This window comes from Pleurodeles waltl, chromosome 4_1, assembly GCF_031143425.1.
Source record: "Pleurodeles waltl isolate 20211129_DDA chromosome 4_1, aPleWal1.hap1.20221129, whole genome shotgun sequence".
NCBI classification, from domain to species: domain Eukaryota; kingdom Metazoa; phylum Chordata; class Amphibia; order Caudata; family Salamandridae; genus Pleurodeles; species Pleurodeles waltl.
This window is the reverse complement of record NC_090442.1, coordinates 761,498,418-761,513,252: the sequence shown is the minus strand read 5'-3', so window position 1 is coordinate 761,513,252 and position 14,835 is coordinate 761,498,418. Positions and strand designations below refer to the sequence as shown.

At 44.4% G+C, this 14,835-nt stretch overlaps 1 long non-coding RNA gene across 1 annotated transcript in view; it reads right to left on the bottom strand.

The window, feature by feature from the left end:
* LOC138288576 (uncharacterized) overlaps window positions 1-14,835 on the bottom strand; it is a 155,630-nt gene that overhangs the window by 23,486 nt on the left and 117,309 nt on the right. The window contains exon 2 of the long non-coding RNA XR_011202469.1: window positions 11,674-11,754. This is a non-coding gene — a long non-coding RNA (uncharacterized lncRNA). The remainder of the gene's footprint in view (window positions 1-11,673; window positions 11,755-14,835) is intronic.

The following is a 14,835-nucleotide window of genomic DNA, read 5'->3' as shown; positions in this document are numbered from 1 at the left end:
ATGCCATTCAGGGATAAACCATTCACCAATACTGAGCATATGTACTTTATCACTGGTTAGCAGTGGTAAAGTGCCCAGAGTCCTAAAGCCAACAAGAACTGGTCCGAACAAATAGACGGAAGGAGGCAAAAAGTTTGGGGATGACCCTGAAAAAAGGGTCAGGTCCCAGGAAAGGGTCATGTCCCAGAATATGTATATCACTACAAAACCAAGTGTTTGACGAGGTGCAGCGTCTAAAATACGCTGTCAGCATCAACAGAGTCTATTGATCCCTCTTGTGTAAAGTTCCACTTGTTAGGAAAAACACAGAACCATGTGATGATATGCAGTGTATAAGTCAAATGCATCTGTAGTATCTGTATGGTGGCATGACTGTGTGTGTTGTGTGAGTGTGAGTACTGTAGCTAGTAGAATCGATTTCAAATGCCCCTCCTTTAACATGACACATGATGGTAGGGTGAGGATAGCTTCAGATGACAGTGGTAATGTATTACTTGCATTCCTGTGGGTAGAGGCCCAGATATGGAAGTGAGGTGGAGACAGACATGGCTACCCTTAGAAATTCCATGAGAGCCCTTTTAGCAAAAGGCTGCTGAATAGTTCTTCTGGAGCACTGATATTCTGTTAATGCAAGGGGTAAGGAATGGACTGCAATTTTTGTTGATCAAGGTGGAGAAGTTTCTAGACAGGGCCGGCTCGTTTGTCAGTCTCTAATTACTGCTTCAGGAAGTTGATGGCAGCCAGGTGCAGAAAACTCACGCTTCATTGTGTCCATGTTTTGAATACTTCTGCTGAATAAAGCCCCATTGCTCCCTGCTTCAAAAACAATATTTTGTGCAACGGTTCTGTTTAGAGAGCAGCCTAGAAATGGCATTTGAAAGTGGACCAACACAGATCACTTCTGAATTTTGAGACAGTGGATCCACATCTTGTGTCTGGAAAATGTGTATAAATGTGGGAACTGTGATTTAAATTATCCCACTTTGTTCTAGTTTAAACTGCCTTGAAAGAGGTGTCCTGCAGAATTGCTGTCTGATCAGGGTGGTATCTACTTGGTATTTAATCTCTCGGAGGTCAGGAGACACCACCTAAAACTGTAACTTGCTATAGAAGCTGAGGGGTTGAAAGTGCTTGGCCCTGCAGGAGGAGAGACTGTCAAAGTAGAGAAGCCCAGCATTTTCAGCAGTGTGGAGCACTCAGAGGTAGCTGACTGCTGAGAGAGAGCTAAACTTGCCCTGACCCAAAGTATGCAGGGTTACCCTGTTTCCTGTAGCAGCTCTCATCATGAGCTATGTAAAGAATTTGTCACCATGTTGTCACTGGGAGGCTTGGCATTCATGTGATCAGCCCAGTGGGCCTAGCGCTACTGCGGCTACCCAAAGTGCCCAACTGAGAGGAGGTGGTACACTGGCTTCCAGAGTTGCATCAACTGAAGATGCCTGCACCCTCCTCCAGGGTCGCAATTGCCAAAGATGGGGGTCCACCTGATAATTAGCGTTTTACACTAACCACCAGGATTCACAACAGTATGCAACCTCAAGTGAAATGAGTTATCCCTTTGCACACTTGGGTGAAGATTTTGTGGGGTCTAGATCACCATCTTCATATGTGGCTTCGCTCTAGTTTTTCCAGAAGCATAGCCATTTCGTTTAGAATGGATGTAATGTACATTTGGAGGCTACTTCAGCATATGACACCACCTAGTGGCTGCTGTAATTGTCTCCCTTGATCCTGCTTCATCTACATCTATGTCCAACCTTTAAAAGTTTAACCGTGTAAGCTGCCATGTGTTGAAAACACCAAGCAGCTTTCGACCTTTTTCCCAAAAGCAGGGTCAAATTCTGATAGCTAGGAGTCAGTTCCTCTGTGATAAAAACTCCTTCAACCTTTGCAGGTTTAAAAGCCGATGACTCCAAACAAGCATCCATAGACCCGACCAGCTCTACCTTTAACTGAGGCAAATCTTGCTCGACTTTGGTGTTGCGCCTTAGGGAAGATGGGCCCTAAGCTCCCAGGGCTTGACGGTATTTTGCTCCTCGGACTATTCCACACATTTCTCTATTTTTTCTTGCAGCAAAGTCATATAATTGGTTTTCAGTGTTTTGCAGTAAATCACTGAAACACGCGATTGGACCTGCCATGTAAGAAGACAAATGCAGCAGTCTGTCCGCCCAGTAGCCTCAAAATTGTCGATCTCTCATTGCTACCCTTTCGATCTCCTTGTTTGTTTCTTTTTAAAGTTAAGTTCTATATTTCCTTATTATTAGTCCACCTTTCACCCTACCTCTTTAGTGGGCTATTTGATGTAATTAGTTTATGTTTATAGCATTCCTAGCTCTATGTTCTAGTATGATATTGATAATCCCCACATTTTCTCAAATGTGCTCAATCCAAAAATATTTTTTTCTAGAATTTTCTCAAATGTTATTCACCTGTTTATCCTACTTCACCTTACTGCTTTGAAATGTTTGACCTACCCTTGGACCAGACCCAGTGCTAGGAAAATAACCATACTGAAGTATCATGAACATTATGGGCCTGATTACGACCTCGGCGGATGGGATACTCCATCACAAACGTGATGGATATCCTGTCCGTCGTATTAAAAGTTCCATTATAGCCTATGGAACTTGTAAAAAGGCGTGCAGGATATCCGTCATGTTTCTGACAGAGTATCACATCCGCCAAGTTCATAATCAGGCCTTATGTGTCCCACACAACTCCCAGCGGATAAACGTATTACTCCAGTTAGAAATTTAAGCCTAACCTTTCAACAGTATGTTGGTAGCCTTCATGGAAAAGCGTTTATATGTTAGCACCCCCCACCACCACCACCATCTGGAGAAAGCCTGTGAACTTCAGCATGCTCACTCCATCTGGGAATGGTTTGTAGACTTTAATATGGCCATACATCTGGAAAAGGCTTATGGAACTGAACATGCCCACACCACCTACAGGAGCCTTGTAGATTTTGTATGTTGGGACCTTACATTGAAAAGGACTGTGGACTTCAGCATACCCACTAACACTCGAGAGGCTTATAAGCTTTGGCATACCCACACAATCTGGATAAAGTTTATAGACATCAACAGACTCCCACTGTCTGGAAGAAGTCAAGACTAGAAACAAGCCGGGGGACTGAACGCACTCCACCTTGAATAATCTCTCTATTGCGTAGGAAGTACCACCAATCGGGGAATTTGGAAATAGACAGGTAGTAACCATGTAAGGATTTTCATCTCTCTCTTTCACACCGTGAGCTCCCTCTAAACACCTGCTAGAGGTCATATAGAGGGCTTCGAGTTATTTTTCGGTTTCTACAGAACATCTAATGAAAAGGCTGCATCATACCCACCTCAAAACTGACTTACATTGATCACTTCAGTTCATTTGAAAAATTCATGTAGAGTATGTCTCACCTTAAACAAGAAATCGAGTACATTATATAACATAAAAAAAATATATAAAGGGACGCATTAAATCGGCTTCAGCAGATAATAATGTTCCTTCACTAAACGATACATTTCCACTAGGCAGACCAACCACACAAAACGAGTAAAGTGAACGGGTTTATAATGTCAGTCATTCATTAAAGAGAAATGGCTTTAAAAGATAACGTATTAGTCTGGTAACGCAGGTTTGAAATATTCTTACCCTACGTCCTTTCTGTCTTTTCGTCTTCTTGACTTTGCTGTTTTTCCTCCAAGATCGGAAGACAGTCTCCCTCGCAGATACTTTTTGGGGTAAGGGCTTCCTGAGTACTGATTTGAAGAACAGCAAGCCCAGACCGCAAAAAGATCAGTGAGAGAGTAGGACAGAAGACAACACGCCGCTGGGATTGGAGAGTTGACTGTGGTACCTGCCAGGTAACTAGCCATCTTTGTTTAAATATCAAGGAGAGGTGTGTTGCAGTAACTTCTTAGCCCACCCTCACAAAGTGCAAAAAAGAGAACATTTGGTAAAGTACTTACCGAAAAAAGCAGTAGGCTTCAAATGCGACATCATGGATCTTAAATTCAATGTGGCGTGAAACCATTTTTGGCCTGAGCCGTCCACAATAGTAACCCCCACATCCTAAGTTCAATAACTAGTCATTGAGTAGAGCATCAACTCTAGCATCCCCCCGACACCTGTGATCGATGTTGGGTTTGACTATATGTACAGATTTAAGTGCTGATCTCTACTTAGTTCTGTGGTTTCTGATTGTAGGTGGCGAAAGGAGGAGTTACATTGCCCTTATGTGATGTTTTGTTTGTTAGGAAGTAATAGACTGAGTTCTCTGGTAGTGCCTGATCCATCCTGACCCCTCAGAGGCGCCAGACTCTAGGCATATATTCTGATATGACTAGATATGTCTGTTTTGCTTGGTCGGGGGCAGGGTGAGGACACATAAACATAAATGTACAGTCCACCACACACTTTGAAATGTGGGGAAAATGAGCATAGGGCATGACAGTTTGTTTTAAAATGCTACATTAAGTAAGAACAAAGACTGGAAATAAGGATAAATTGAGAGCAAAACCTAACAATAATGTCTGATAAAAGTGAAGGATTCAAATAGGAAGACATGTTTTTTAACTCAGGAATTTACAGAGAGGCTACTGGATACCAGCTTCAGGCATCAAATAAACAGTGCGTGGAGTGAGGGTACTAATAAGCATGGCAGGAAAGGGAAACCATGACTCAGTGTATAGTGTGGTGTATATGTGGCAGAAGCAAGGGAAAGAGAGAGGGGAGTGTGGGCTGAGTTCTAGGAAGTAGGGAAAAGAAGAACAAGCCTTGGCAAAGCCAAAAGGTCTTGCCTATGTAAGAGCAATTGGCTTTGCAATGTGTTTTACCCATGTTATAAACCAGCATGGATACTGTTCAACATGGCTAAATGTTACTGGCATAAAGGGGAGTGGTGAGGTGAGGAGTACAGTGGAGTGGAGTGTCATGAAGTGGCATAGAGTTTTGCGGAGTGACACAGAGTGGTGCAGAGTGGTGTAGAGTGGATTTTCATGGAGTGGCATAAAGAGAGGTGGTGTCATGTACGGCATAGGGTGGAGTGGCTTAGGGTGTTGTGGAGTGTCATAGAGGAAGTAGAGTGTTGTAGAGTGGAAGGACATAGATTGTCATAGAGCTGAGTGGCATAGAGTGTCATAGAGTGTCGTAGAGTGGAGTGGCATAGAGTGTTGTAGAGTGACGTGCCACAGAGCAGAGTGTAGTGACATAGAGTGGAGTAAAGTAATGTGGAGTAGTGGAAAGGAAGTTGTGTAGAGTGGAGTAGAGTGGTGTAGAGTAGGGTGGCATAGAGCGGTGTAGATTTTCACAGACTGGAGTGGCATAGAGGGATGTACTGTTTAGTGGCATAGAGTGTTGTGAAGTTGAGTGGTATGGAGTATCATAGAGTGGCATAGAGTGGAATGTCATAGAACGAAGTAGCATAGAGTAGAGTGGTGTAAAGTTGAGTGGCATACCGTGGAGTGTAGTAGAGTGGCATGGAGTGGCATAGAGGGAGTTGTGTGGAGCATCATAGAGTGAAGTACAGGATTGTAGAATGGCATATAGTGGAACAGAATGTTGAAGAGTGGAGGGTCATAGAGTGGAGGGGCGTAGAGTGGAGTAAAGTGTCAGAGTGGAGTGGCATAGAGTGTCGTAGAGTGGAGTGGCATAGAGTGTCATAGCGTGTCACAGAGTGGAATGTCTTTGCTACACTGGTGTAGCGAAGAGTGAAATAGCCAAGATGAAAGTGTCACAGTGTGGAGTGGCAAAGAATGGAACAGATGGGCATAGAGTGGAGGGGCATAGAGTGAAGTAAAGTAGAGTGGAGTAGAGTTTAGCCAAGTAGAGTGTCAGAGTGGAGTATCGTGGAGTGTCATAGAGTGGCCTAGAGTGAAGTGACAGAGAGTGCAGTGGCATTGAAAGCTGCAGAGAAGAGTATAGTGGCGTACAGTGCCAGGATGCAAGGTGGACAGGTGCAGATTGCGGTGGCGTATATTGTGTTGGTTTTAAGTAAGTTGGTGTACAAAGCATTGATGTAGTGTGCAGTGACGTAGAGTGCAGAGAGGCAGAGTAAAGTGGCATAGACTAGAATGATGCAGTATGGAGTGGTGCAGCGCAGACTGCAGTGGTGTAGTGTGGAATAAGGTATGGAGTGATGTAGAATGGAGTGGCATAGAGTAGAGTGGTGCAGAGTGGAACAAATTGGTGTAGATGCAGTGGCATAGAGTAGATTGTTTCAGAGTAGAGTGAAGTGGCGTAGAGTGGAGTGGTGCAGGGTAAATTGGAGTGGCGAAGGGCAGAATTTAGTTATGTAGAGTAAAGTGGCATAAAGTGCAGTGGTGTAGAATAGAGTGGTTTAGAGTGCAGTGGTGCAGAGTAGAATACAGTGGCATACAGTGGATTGGCATATAGTGGAGTGGTGTAGAGTGTAGTTGTGAAGAGTGCAGTGGTATAGAGTGAAGTGGAGTGGTGTAGAGTAGACTGACATAGAATGCAGGGAGCAGAGTAGACTGGCATAGAGTTCAGTGGTAAAGAGTGCAGTGTTGTAGAGTAGAGTTCTGCAGAGTGCATTAGCTTAGAGTGCAGTGGCATAAAGCAGAGTGGCATAGAGTTGAGTGGTGTACAGGGCAGTAGCTTAGAGTACAGCAGTGTCAAGAAGAATAGAGGGACATAGAATGCAGTGACATAGAGTGCAATGGTGTAAAGTACCATGATGTACAGTTCAGTGGCATAGAGTATAGTATTGCAGAATAAAGTATAGCAGAGTACAGTTCAGTCATGCAGAGTAGATTGACATAGAGTGAAGTGGTATAGAGTGCATCAGTCCTGAGTAAAGTGGTGTAGAGTAGAGTGGTGTGGAGTGGGGCAGAGTAGAGCTGAATAGATTGCAGTGGTGCAGAGTGCAGTTGCACAGAATGCAGTGACATAGAGTAGATTATTTCAGAATACAGAGATGTGGTGTAGAGTGGAGTGGTGCAGGGTACAGTGGAGTAGTGGAGAGTAGAGTGAACTGGCGAACAGTAGGGTGGCATAGAGTGCAGGGGTGCAGTGCCAATTAGAGTGGCGTAGAGTACATTGATTTTGAGTAAAGTGGTGTAGAGTACATTGACGTATAGTGTGGTGGTGTAGAGTGCAGTGGCATAGAGTACATTGTTTCAGAGTAGAGTGAAGTGGTGAAGAATGGAGTGGTGCAAGGTAGAGTCAAGTGGCATAGAGTGCAGTGGCATAGAGTACAGTGGTGCAGAGTATATTAGAGTGCCATAGAGTAGAGTGGAGTGGCAGAGACGGCAGTGTTACGAAGTAGAGTGTTGTAGAGTTGAGTGGTGAAGAGTAGAGTGGCGCAGAGTGCATAGGCATAGAGTACAGAGGCAGAGAGAAGAGTGGTGCAGAGTAGTACAGTAGAGTGGTGTAGAGAGCAGTGGCATAAAGTACAGTGGTACAAAGTAGAATAGAGTTGCATAAAGTTCAGTGATGTAGAGTGCAATGGTGTAAATTAGACTGGCATAGAGAGCAGTGGCATAGAGTGTTGCTGAGTAGAATATAGTGTTGTAGATTGGCATAGTGTGCATTGATTTTGTGTAAAGTGGTGTAGAGTACATTGGTATAGAGCATGGTGGTGTAGAGTATAGTGGCAGAGAGTAGATTGTTTCACAGTAGAGTGAAGTAGTGTAGATTGAAGTGATGCAAGGTAGAGTGGTGTGGTGCTGGGTAGAATGGTGTAGAGTAGAATAAAGTGCAGTGGCATAAAGTGCAGTGGTGCAGAGTAGATTATAGTGTCATAGAGTTCATTGATGTACAGTGGAGTGGTGCAGAATAGAGGGCATTAGAGCAGAGTGCAATGGCATACAGGGCACTGTTGCAGAGTAAAGTTGTGTAGAGTGGAATGATGCAGAGTAGAGTGGTGCACAGTAGAGTAGAGTGGCCTAGACTGAAGTGGTGTAGAATGCAGAAGCAAAGAGTGCGCTCGTGCACAATAGAGTAGCACAGAGTGTTTTGGCATAGTATAGGGTGATGTAGAGTAGAGAGGCGTAAAGAGCAGTGGCGTAGAGTTGAGTGATACAGAGTAGAGTGCAGTGATACAGAATGGCATAGAGTGGGGTGGAGTGGTGCAGAGTGGAGTGGTGTACAGTGCAGTATGCATGGTGTGGTAACCTACTGCCATTTCAAACAACATCTTTTCAATTGAAATGACCATTACATTTGCACAGACATACAGTTTTACTAGGAAACCTATACAGCGCACAAATAATAATGTGTGTACTTGTCATCTAGTATTGATGTGTTTTGATTGAATTAAAATATTTGTTTGCACCACACTTCAGAATTACCACAATATGTGCTTTGCTTGTGCTTTCCTAATTCAGATATATTCTGAAATATCTGCACAGTTCATCTACAGATATTTAAATTGTGTTTTGTGATATTACAAAATAAGATTTTACAGCCTTCCTTCAGCACACCCCAGTAACCAGCATGATTGTCACATAAATTCTCTCACTTTTATGTCAGCGAAAGAAAAATAAAGAGAAAGTTCTCAGAAGACACAGCCTGACATTTGAACTCTGTCTCTGAATGCACAGCAAATGTGATGAGATAAGAACAAGATGTAAAGGCCTATTTACAAAAAGGAGCACTGATGGAATATTACAAGGGGCCCTTGTAAACAGACTATGCTCAAAGGAAGGGACAAACTCAAGCTGGACAGCCTACACAAATAAAGCCAGCAGTTGAAAGCAAGCAAATGTGCGTAACGAACCACAAAGGCAATGATAAACAATTGGTGAAACGCATTCCAAGGAAAGCTTCAGAATGTCCCAAAAATGTCTTTAGCAAAATTGACAGCTGTGCTGTCTAGTAGTATTCGACTTAAAAACGTTGGCCATCCTTAAAATGATTAAGAAAGTTAAAGAAATGAATGGGGGAAAGGCAAATTATTTATCATAAATTAATGGTGTCATGGTACGAAGTGGTTTCTTCCCCTTTTCCCCCAATATGTTTTAAGTTGAGGAAATAAGGAAAAAAGAGCATATTGGAAAAACCCTACTTAAAAAACAAATTTAATTAAAGCATATTTACTTACAATATAGCTTTAACTATTGTTGTTTCAAGTGACGTTGTTGTTATTTCCAGATTTGTATGTAATATGTATTGAACTGCTTGCCAATGTTATTGCTTCTGTTTTTTTTTTTTTCAAGAACTTTAATTTTCATTTAATGAATTATTCAGACGAGATAATATTAATGCAAGCCTCCCATAATAAGCCACAGTGCGTAGCCTGCCTCGAGGCATTCTCTCACACTTGGGAGGGTAAGCTGTAAAATAAGCACACAAAATTACTTTACAAGTAAGGTGGCAATCAATAAATAAGCATGAAATAAACACATTGCAGGCGTGTTTTGTACATGCGTTTTGTGAGGGAGGTTTATCACAAAAGCCATTGTTCTTTGAAGAGGAAATATTTAGTGTGACCCTAAGATATGTGAGTACATTTTAGGGTGCCACGCTTGTGTGACTTTACGAAACTGGTGAAACGCTGCTATATAATCTAGTAAACCATAGTTAGTAAATACACTTTGCCAACCTGTAAAAACAACTGTGCCAGGCCTAGTAGAAATGTACTCACAATGAATCGCGGGGACAACATTATTTGGCCTTGTGTTTCAAACTTTTCACCTTTAACTATGTTTTAAAGCATGACTTGGCAGGTGATTGCTTTGAGTGCCTGAGTGCCTGAATGCCTGCAGAAATTAGTGGTGTGTTCTTAGCCTGGCTACTAGTGGGCGTGCTCTGAAGTTCAGGATTAAGGGCAAGATGTACGTAGCTTTTTTCTTTTCGCAAATGGCCTGATTCACAGAATTGGGTGGTTTGAACAAGAAAAAAGCATTTTGGTATGTACAAACCCAATTTTGCGATTCTGTAATCTCTTCACAGAATCGCAAACAGGGTTTGCAAGACGCAATTAGGAAGGGGTGTTCCCTTCCTAATTGTGAGACACAGTGCGATGTGCGATTGATTGGTGAACGAGAACGCAGTCACAAAACAATCGCAGTTAGCACAAATGTAAAAATTGGTGCAAACCCATTCGCAAAAGGGATGAGGTTCCAATGGGACCCATCCCCCTTTGTGAATGGTAGAGAACATTTTTTTCTGATTTTACACTGAAAAAATGAAAAGAAAACTTTTCATTTTTGTTTTTTGAAATGCATCCCGTTTTCCTTTGAGGAAAACCGGCTGGATTTAAAAAAATAAACTGCTTTATTTAAAAGCAATCACAGACATGGTGGCCTGCTGGCAACCATCCGTGTGAGTGCAACCATTCCCAATGGGGTCGCAAATTGAGACCCATCTCATGAATATTAATGAGTTAGGTCATTTGTGACCCTATTGGGAATCGCAAACAGTGTGAGGTACACTGTTGTACGTATGGTTTGCAACTTGCAATTTGCGACTCAAAAATGAGTCGCAAAATCTGGGTCGTACATCTGGCCATTAGTCCGCAATACCTGGTGCCTAAAATCTCACCCACCAATTTAGCCTACATATATTGATCTGGCAAACCTTGACTCAGCATTCTACCTCTCTTTTCCACGAATGCAATCCCCCCACTTCCTGGATCTAATGGGAAGCAGTCTTCAATCTGTGGGAAGTATTACCTTTATCAGGAATTTGGAAAATAGCGCGTGTGCTAATAAGATGAGATTGAAAAATACTAAGGGCCATATATACGAATATTTGGAATTGCAATTTCCTAATTGCGATTCCCGGTGGGTCGAAAAATAGACCTGCCTCTTTAATAACAATGAGGTATGCCACAGTTTGTGACGCACTGGGAATCGCACAAATCACAGGGATGGTGGCCTGCTGGTGTCAGCAGACCACAATGTCTGTGATTGCTTTTAAATAAAGTAATCTTTTTTTTTTAAATGCAGCCCTTTTTCCTTAAAGGAAAACGGTCTGCGTTTAAAAAGAAAAAAAATGAAACGCTTCAGGTTCATTTCTTAAAGAGTAGGCAGTGGTCCGTGGGACTACTTCCTGCTCTTAAAAAAACTTTTTTGCATTCATTCACAAAGGGGAAGAGGTCCCCTAGGGACCTCTTCCCCTTTGCGAATGGGTTAGCACCAATTTGAAACTGGTGCTAACTGCGATTGTTTTGCAACCTCATTCACGGTCACAAAACAATCCTACATGCCAAATAGATTCGGTATTAGGAATAATATCGCTAATATCGAATCGCAAAACTCAAATTGCGATTCGGTAACAAGTTACTGAATCGCAGTTTGGGCTTTGTACATCCCAAAAAGCATTTTTCTAGTCGCAAACGGTACGACTAGAAAACTGCTTTGTACATGTGGCACTAAATTCTCACCAATTGCACCACTATGATCACCACACACAAATATTACTTATTTTTTTTAAATCTAACTCTTGCCTATTTAGCTGCCAAGAGGCAGCCTCTCTCTTGAGACAAAAGGCACCAAAAGAGCCACCGAGGGTTTGGAAAAAAACAGCTAACAAGTGTTTCTCGCTCTCTGTTTGAAAGAAGTGCAAAATTGATCACATGAAAATATTATAAGGCACTCTGAACGTGATTTATTGTTCAAACGGAATATCTCTTTCTGGCGTGCGCTTGGCTTGTAAGTAAAAGGCACATTGCTGTGTTAGAGGAGGATTTAGAAAAATTAGGCTTACTTTTCTTGTTGAAATAGGAGTTGCAGGCTCCGAGGCAAGCCATCCTCACTAGGTTGAGGAATTAAAGCTGGCTCCTGTTATCTGGGGGTGTAAGAAGAGAAAGCACTTACTACATAGAGTGCAAACCTGAGCAAATAGGTTTTTCGCAGTGTTCTTCAAACCAGCAAGTCGAGCAACAGATGAAAATTGATGCTAAAATGATGAACAAAGCTCAGCACATAAAAGGCAAGGGCAATATTACAGAAAATGCACTACTGCAGAAGAAAGGCCACATCTATTTCAGTCATGTGTTCTGGATGATTGAAACAGAATGGGGAGGGGCGTAGCTTGGACTGTAAGAATTGGTGGGCGGCATGGGGTTGCTGCAGATTTTCCGACATTCACCTTGGCACATAGGCCCTCATTATAACATTGGCGGTAAAACCCGCTTACCGCCGTGCAGAAGACTGCCATCACACCGCTGCGGCGGCAGAATTCCGCTACAGCTATTACGACCCACAGTCCGGAATCCGCCAAAATCCAGACACCCACACAAGTCCTCCACACCAAAGGTCAGTGATATTCTGGCGCGGTATTCCATTGGCGGTACACACCGCCGCGCTCAAAATACACACACATATACAAAACACAACTACATTGAACAAATCGAAATACACACACCTGATACACATACACACACCACTCCCACACAACCAATCCAATATAAAACACACACCCACATCACCCACAAACCCTTACTACCAGAATTCTGATACCACGCCAGAGAGAGACACCACCAGAAAAACACTAGCGTCCACAGGCACACAACACCATCACTTACACAACATCCACGCACCTCAGACAACACAAACACATCCCCTCACACATCACAACCGACACCACCTCACACATCACCCACACCACATCATGGCACCTAAACGATACTCCAGGTTCTCTGAGGAGGAGCTCCGGTTCATGGTTTAGGAAATCGTCCGGGTAGAGCCACAGCTATTCGGATCACAGGTGCAGCACACCTCCATTGCTAGGAAGATGGAGCTATGGTGCAGAATCGTCGACAGGGTCAACGCATTAGGACAGCATCCAAGAACACGGGATGACATCAGGAAGAGGTGGAACGACCTACGGGGGAAGGTGCGTTCCGTGGTCTCAAGACACCAGATTGCAGTACAGAGGACTGGCGGCGGACCCCCACCTCCTCCCCCACAACTAACAACATGGGAGGAGCAAGTCTTGGCTATACTGCATCCTGAGGGCCTCGCAGGAGTAGCAGGAGGAATGGACTCTGGTAAGTCAAATCTTAACTATGACATCCCGCACCCTACCTGCATGCTATCACATACCCTACCCTCACTCTCACCCCCATCATTCCAACACCTCACAAATGTCCCACTATCACAACCCACCGATCCCAACACCAAGCCCTGCATGCAACACCAAAGCATGGACACCCATCACCAAAGCATGTCCACTACAGATACCCCACAGACCCAAACTAATTGTCACACAAGGTCCTAGACAAGAATGCAAGCACTGAAGTACAGGGTCACCCACCCATTGCACACGATGGCACACACAGATACAATAATCATGCCTTTACACCCCTGCAGGACCCCTACCCAACGTCACAGGACAGGAGGTTCCAGACATGTCCACTCCCCCCACAGAAGAGGCCCACATTGATGACAGCAGCTCTGTCCAACTTGATCAAGATGACCAGCCCGGCCCATCTGGGACCTCGGGACAGTCGGTTCCCCTGACACTGGCACATGCCACCACAGAGCCTCCCCCTCAGGAAACACCAGCACAGCACCCACCCAGCGGGCCCATCCCTCTGTCCCCAGGACACGTCAAGTAGCAGTGTGTCCACCACTACAGGGAACCCAGGCAAACCCACCACCCCAAGAAAATCAGGGACCTTGGGGCAGTGGCAGTGGGCACACGGTTCAGGGGACAGAGGCACAGGAATACAGTGGAACTGGGAGGACTGCTGTGCGACAGGGGGAGGACAGGCCCAGGGAACCCACTCTCCATGAGGCCCTCTCCAACATCATGGGAGCGTACCATCATTCCCAGGCGACGATGGCAACGGTACTGGGCAAATTTCAGGAGACCCAGCGGCTGCAGGAGGAACACTATCTGGGGATCAGGGAGGAACTCAAGTCCATCAACACCACCCTGGTCACCACTGTAGGGGTGCTGAAGGACCTTGTCAACACCAGGAGGGACACTGTGGCACAACAAGGGGCCCCTGACACTAGCCTGGATGATGAACAGCCCACCACCTCCGCCGGCACTAGTGGACAGGAGGCACTGCCACAGGACCACGACACCAGCACCCCACCCCCTGCAGATGTGAACCACCCCGCAAACAGTCCCTGAGATCCAGGAACAAGACAGAGAACAATGCCAAGACCCCCGCATTAAAATGAGACCCCCCTGAATGTCATCCTTCTGTCCCACTTTGTCACCCTGTTCATCCATCAACTGCCCTATCTCCACTTCCTATGACCCTTTGGACAATGCACTTGTGAAACAAATAGACTGGACTCTACCATGGACATTCCTCTACCATCTCCCCTGCCCATTTTACAACCCCCTCCACTAATCTGCACTGAAATAAACACCCTTGAATCACAAAACAATCTGGAGTCAGTCTGTGCTTTCACAAATGTGTATTTGCAATAACTATGGAACATAGCAATGTCAATTGTATTGTCAACATACTGATGTAACACATCTCTAGTCCATGAGGTAATATCGCAGAGGTCACACAGTGGGACCCACATCTGTTAAATGGAAAGGCAAAGTGACAAGTCAGGATCCATACACTGGGTGAAAGTGACAGACTTATGATAGGTCTAACAATTGTATGAGATGTGTGAGGCAGTGACATCTTCTTACCCGTGTCTCACTGGAAGTATTGCTGGATAACATTGTTTCTGTTGTCGATATCCTCTTCTTGTGCCTCCTCTTCTTCACTGTCCACAGGCTCCACAGCTGCCACAAGACCTCCTTCTGGACCATCCACCTGCAGAAAAGGCACCTGTCGTCGCAAAGCCAGGTTGTGCAGCATACAGCAGGCCACGATGATCTGGCACACCCTCTTTGGTGAGTAGTAGAGAGAACCACCTGTCATATGGAGGCACCGGAACCTGGCTTTCA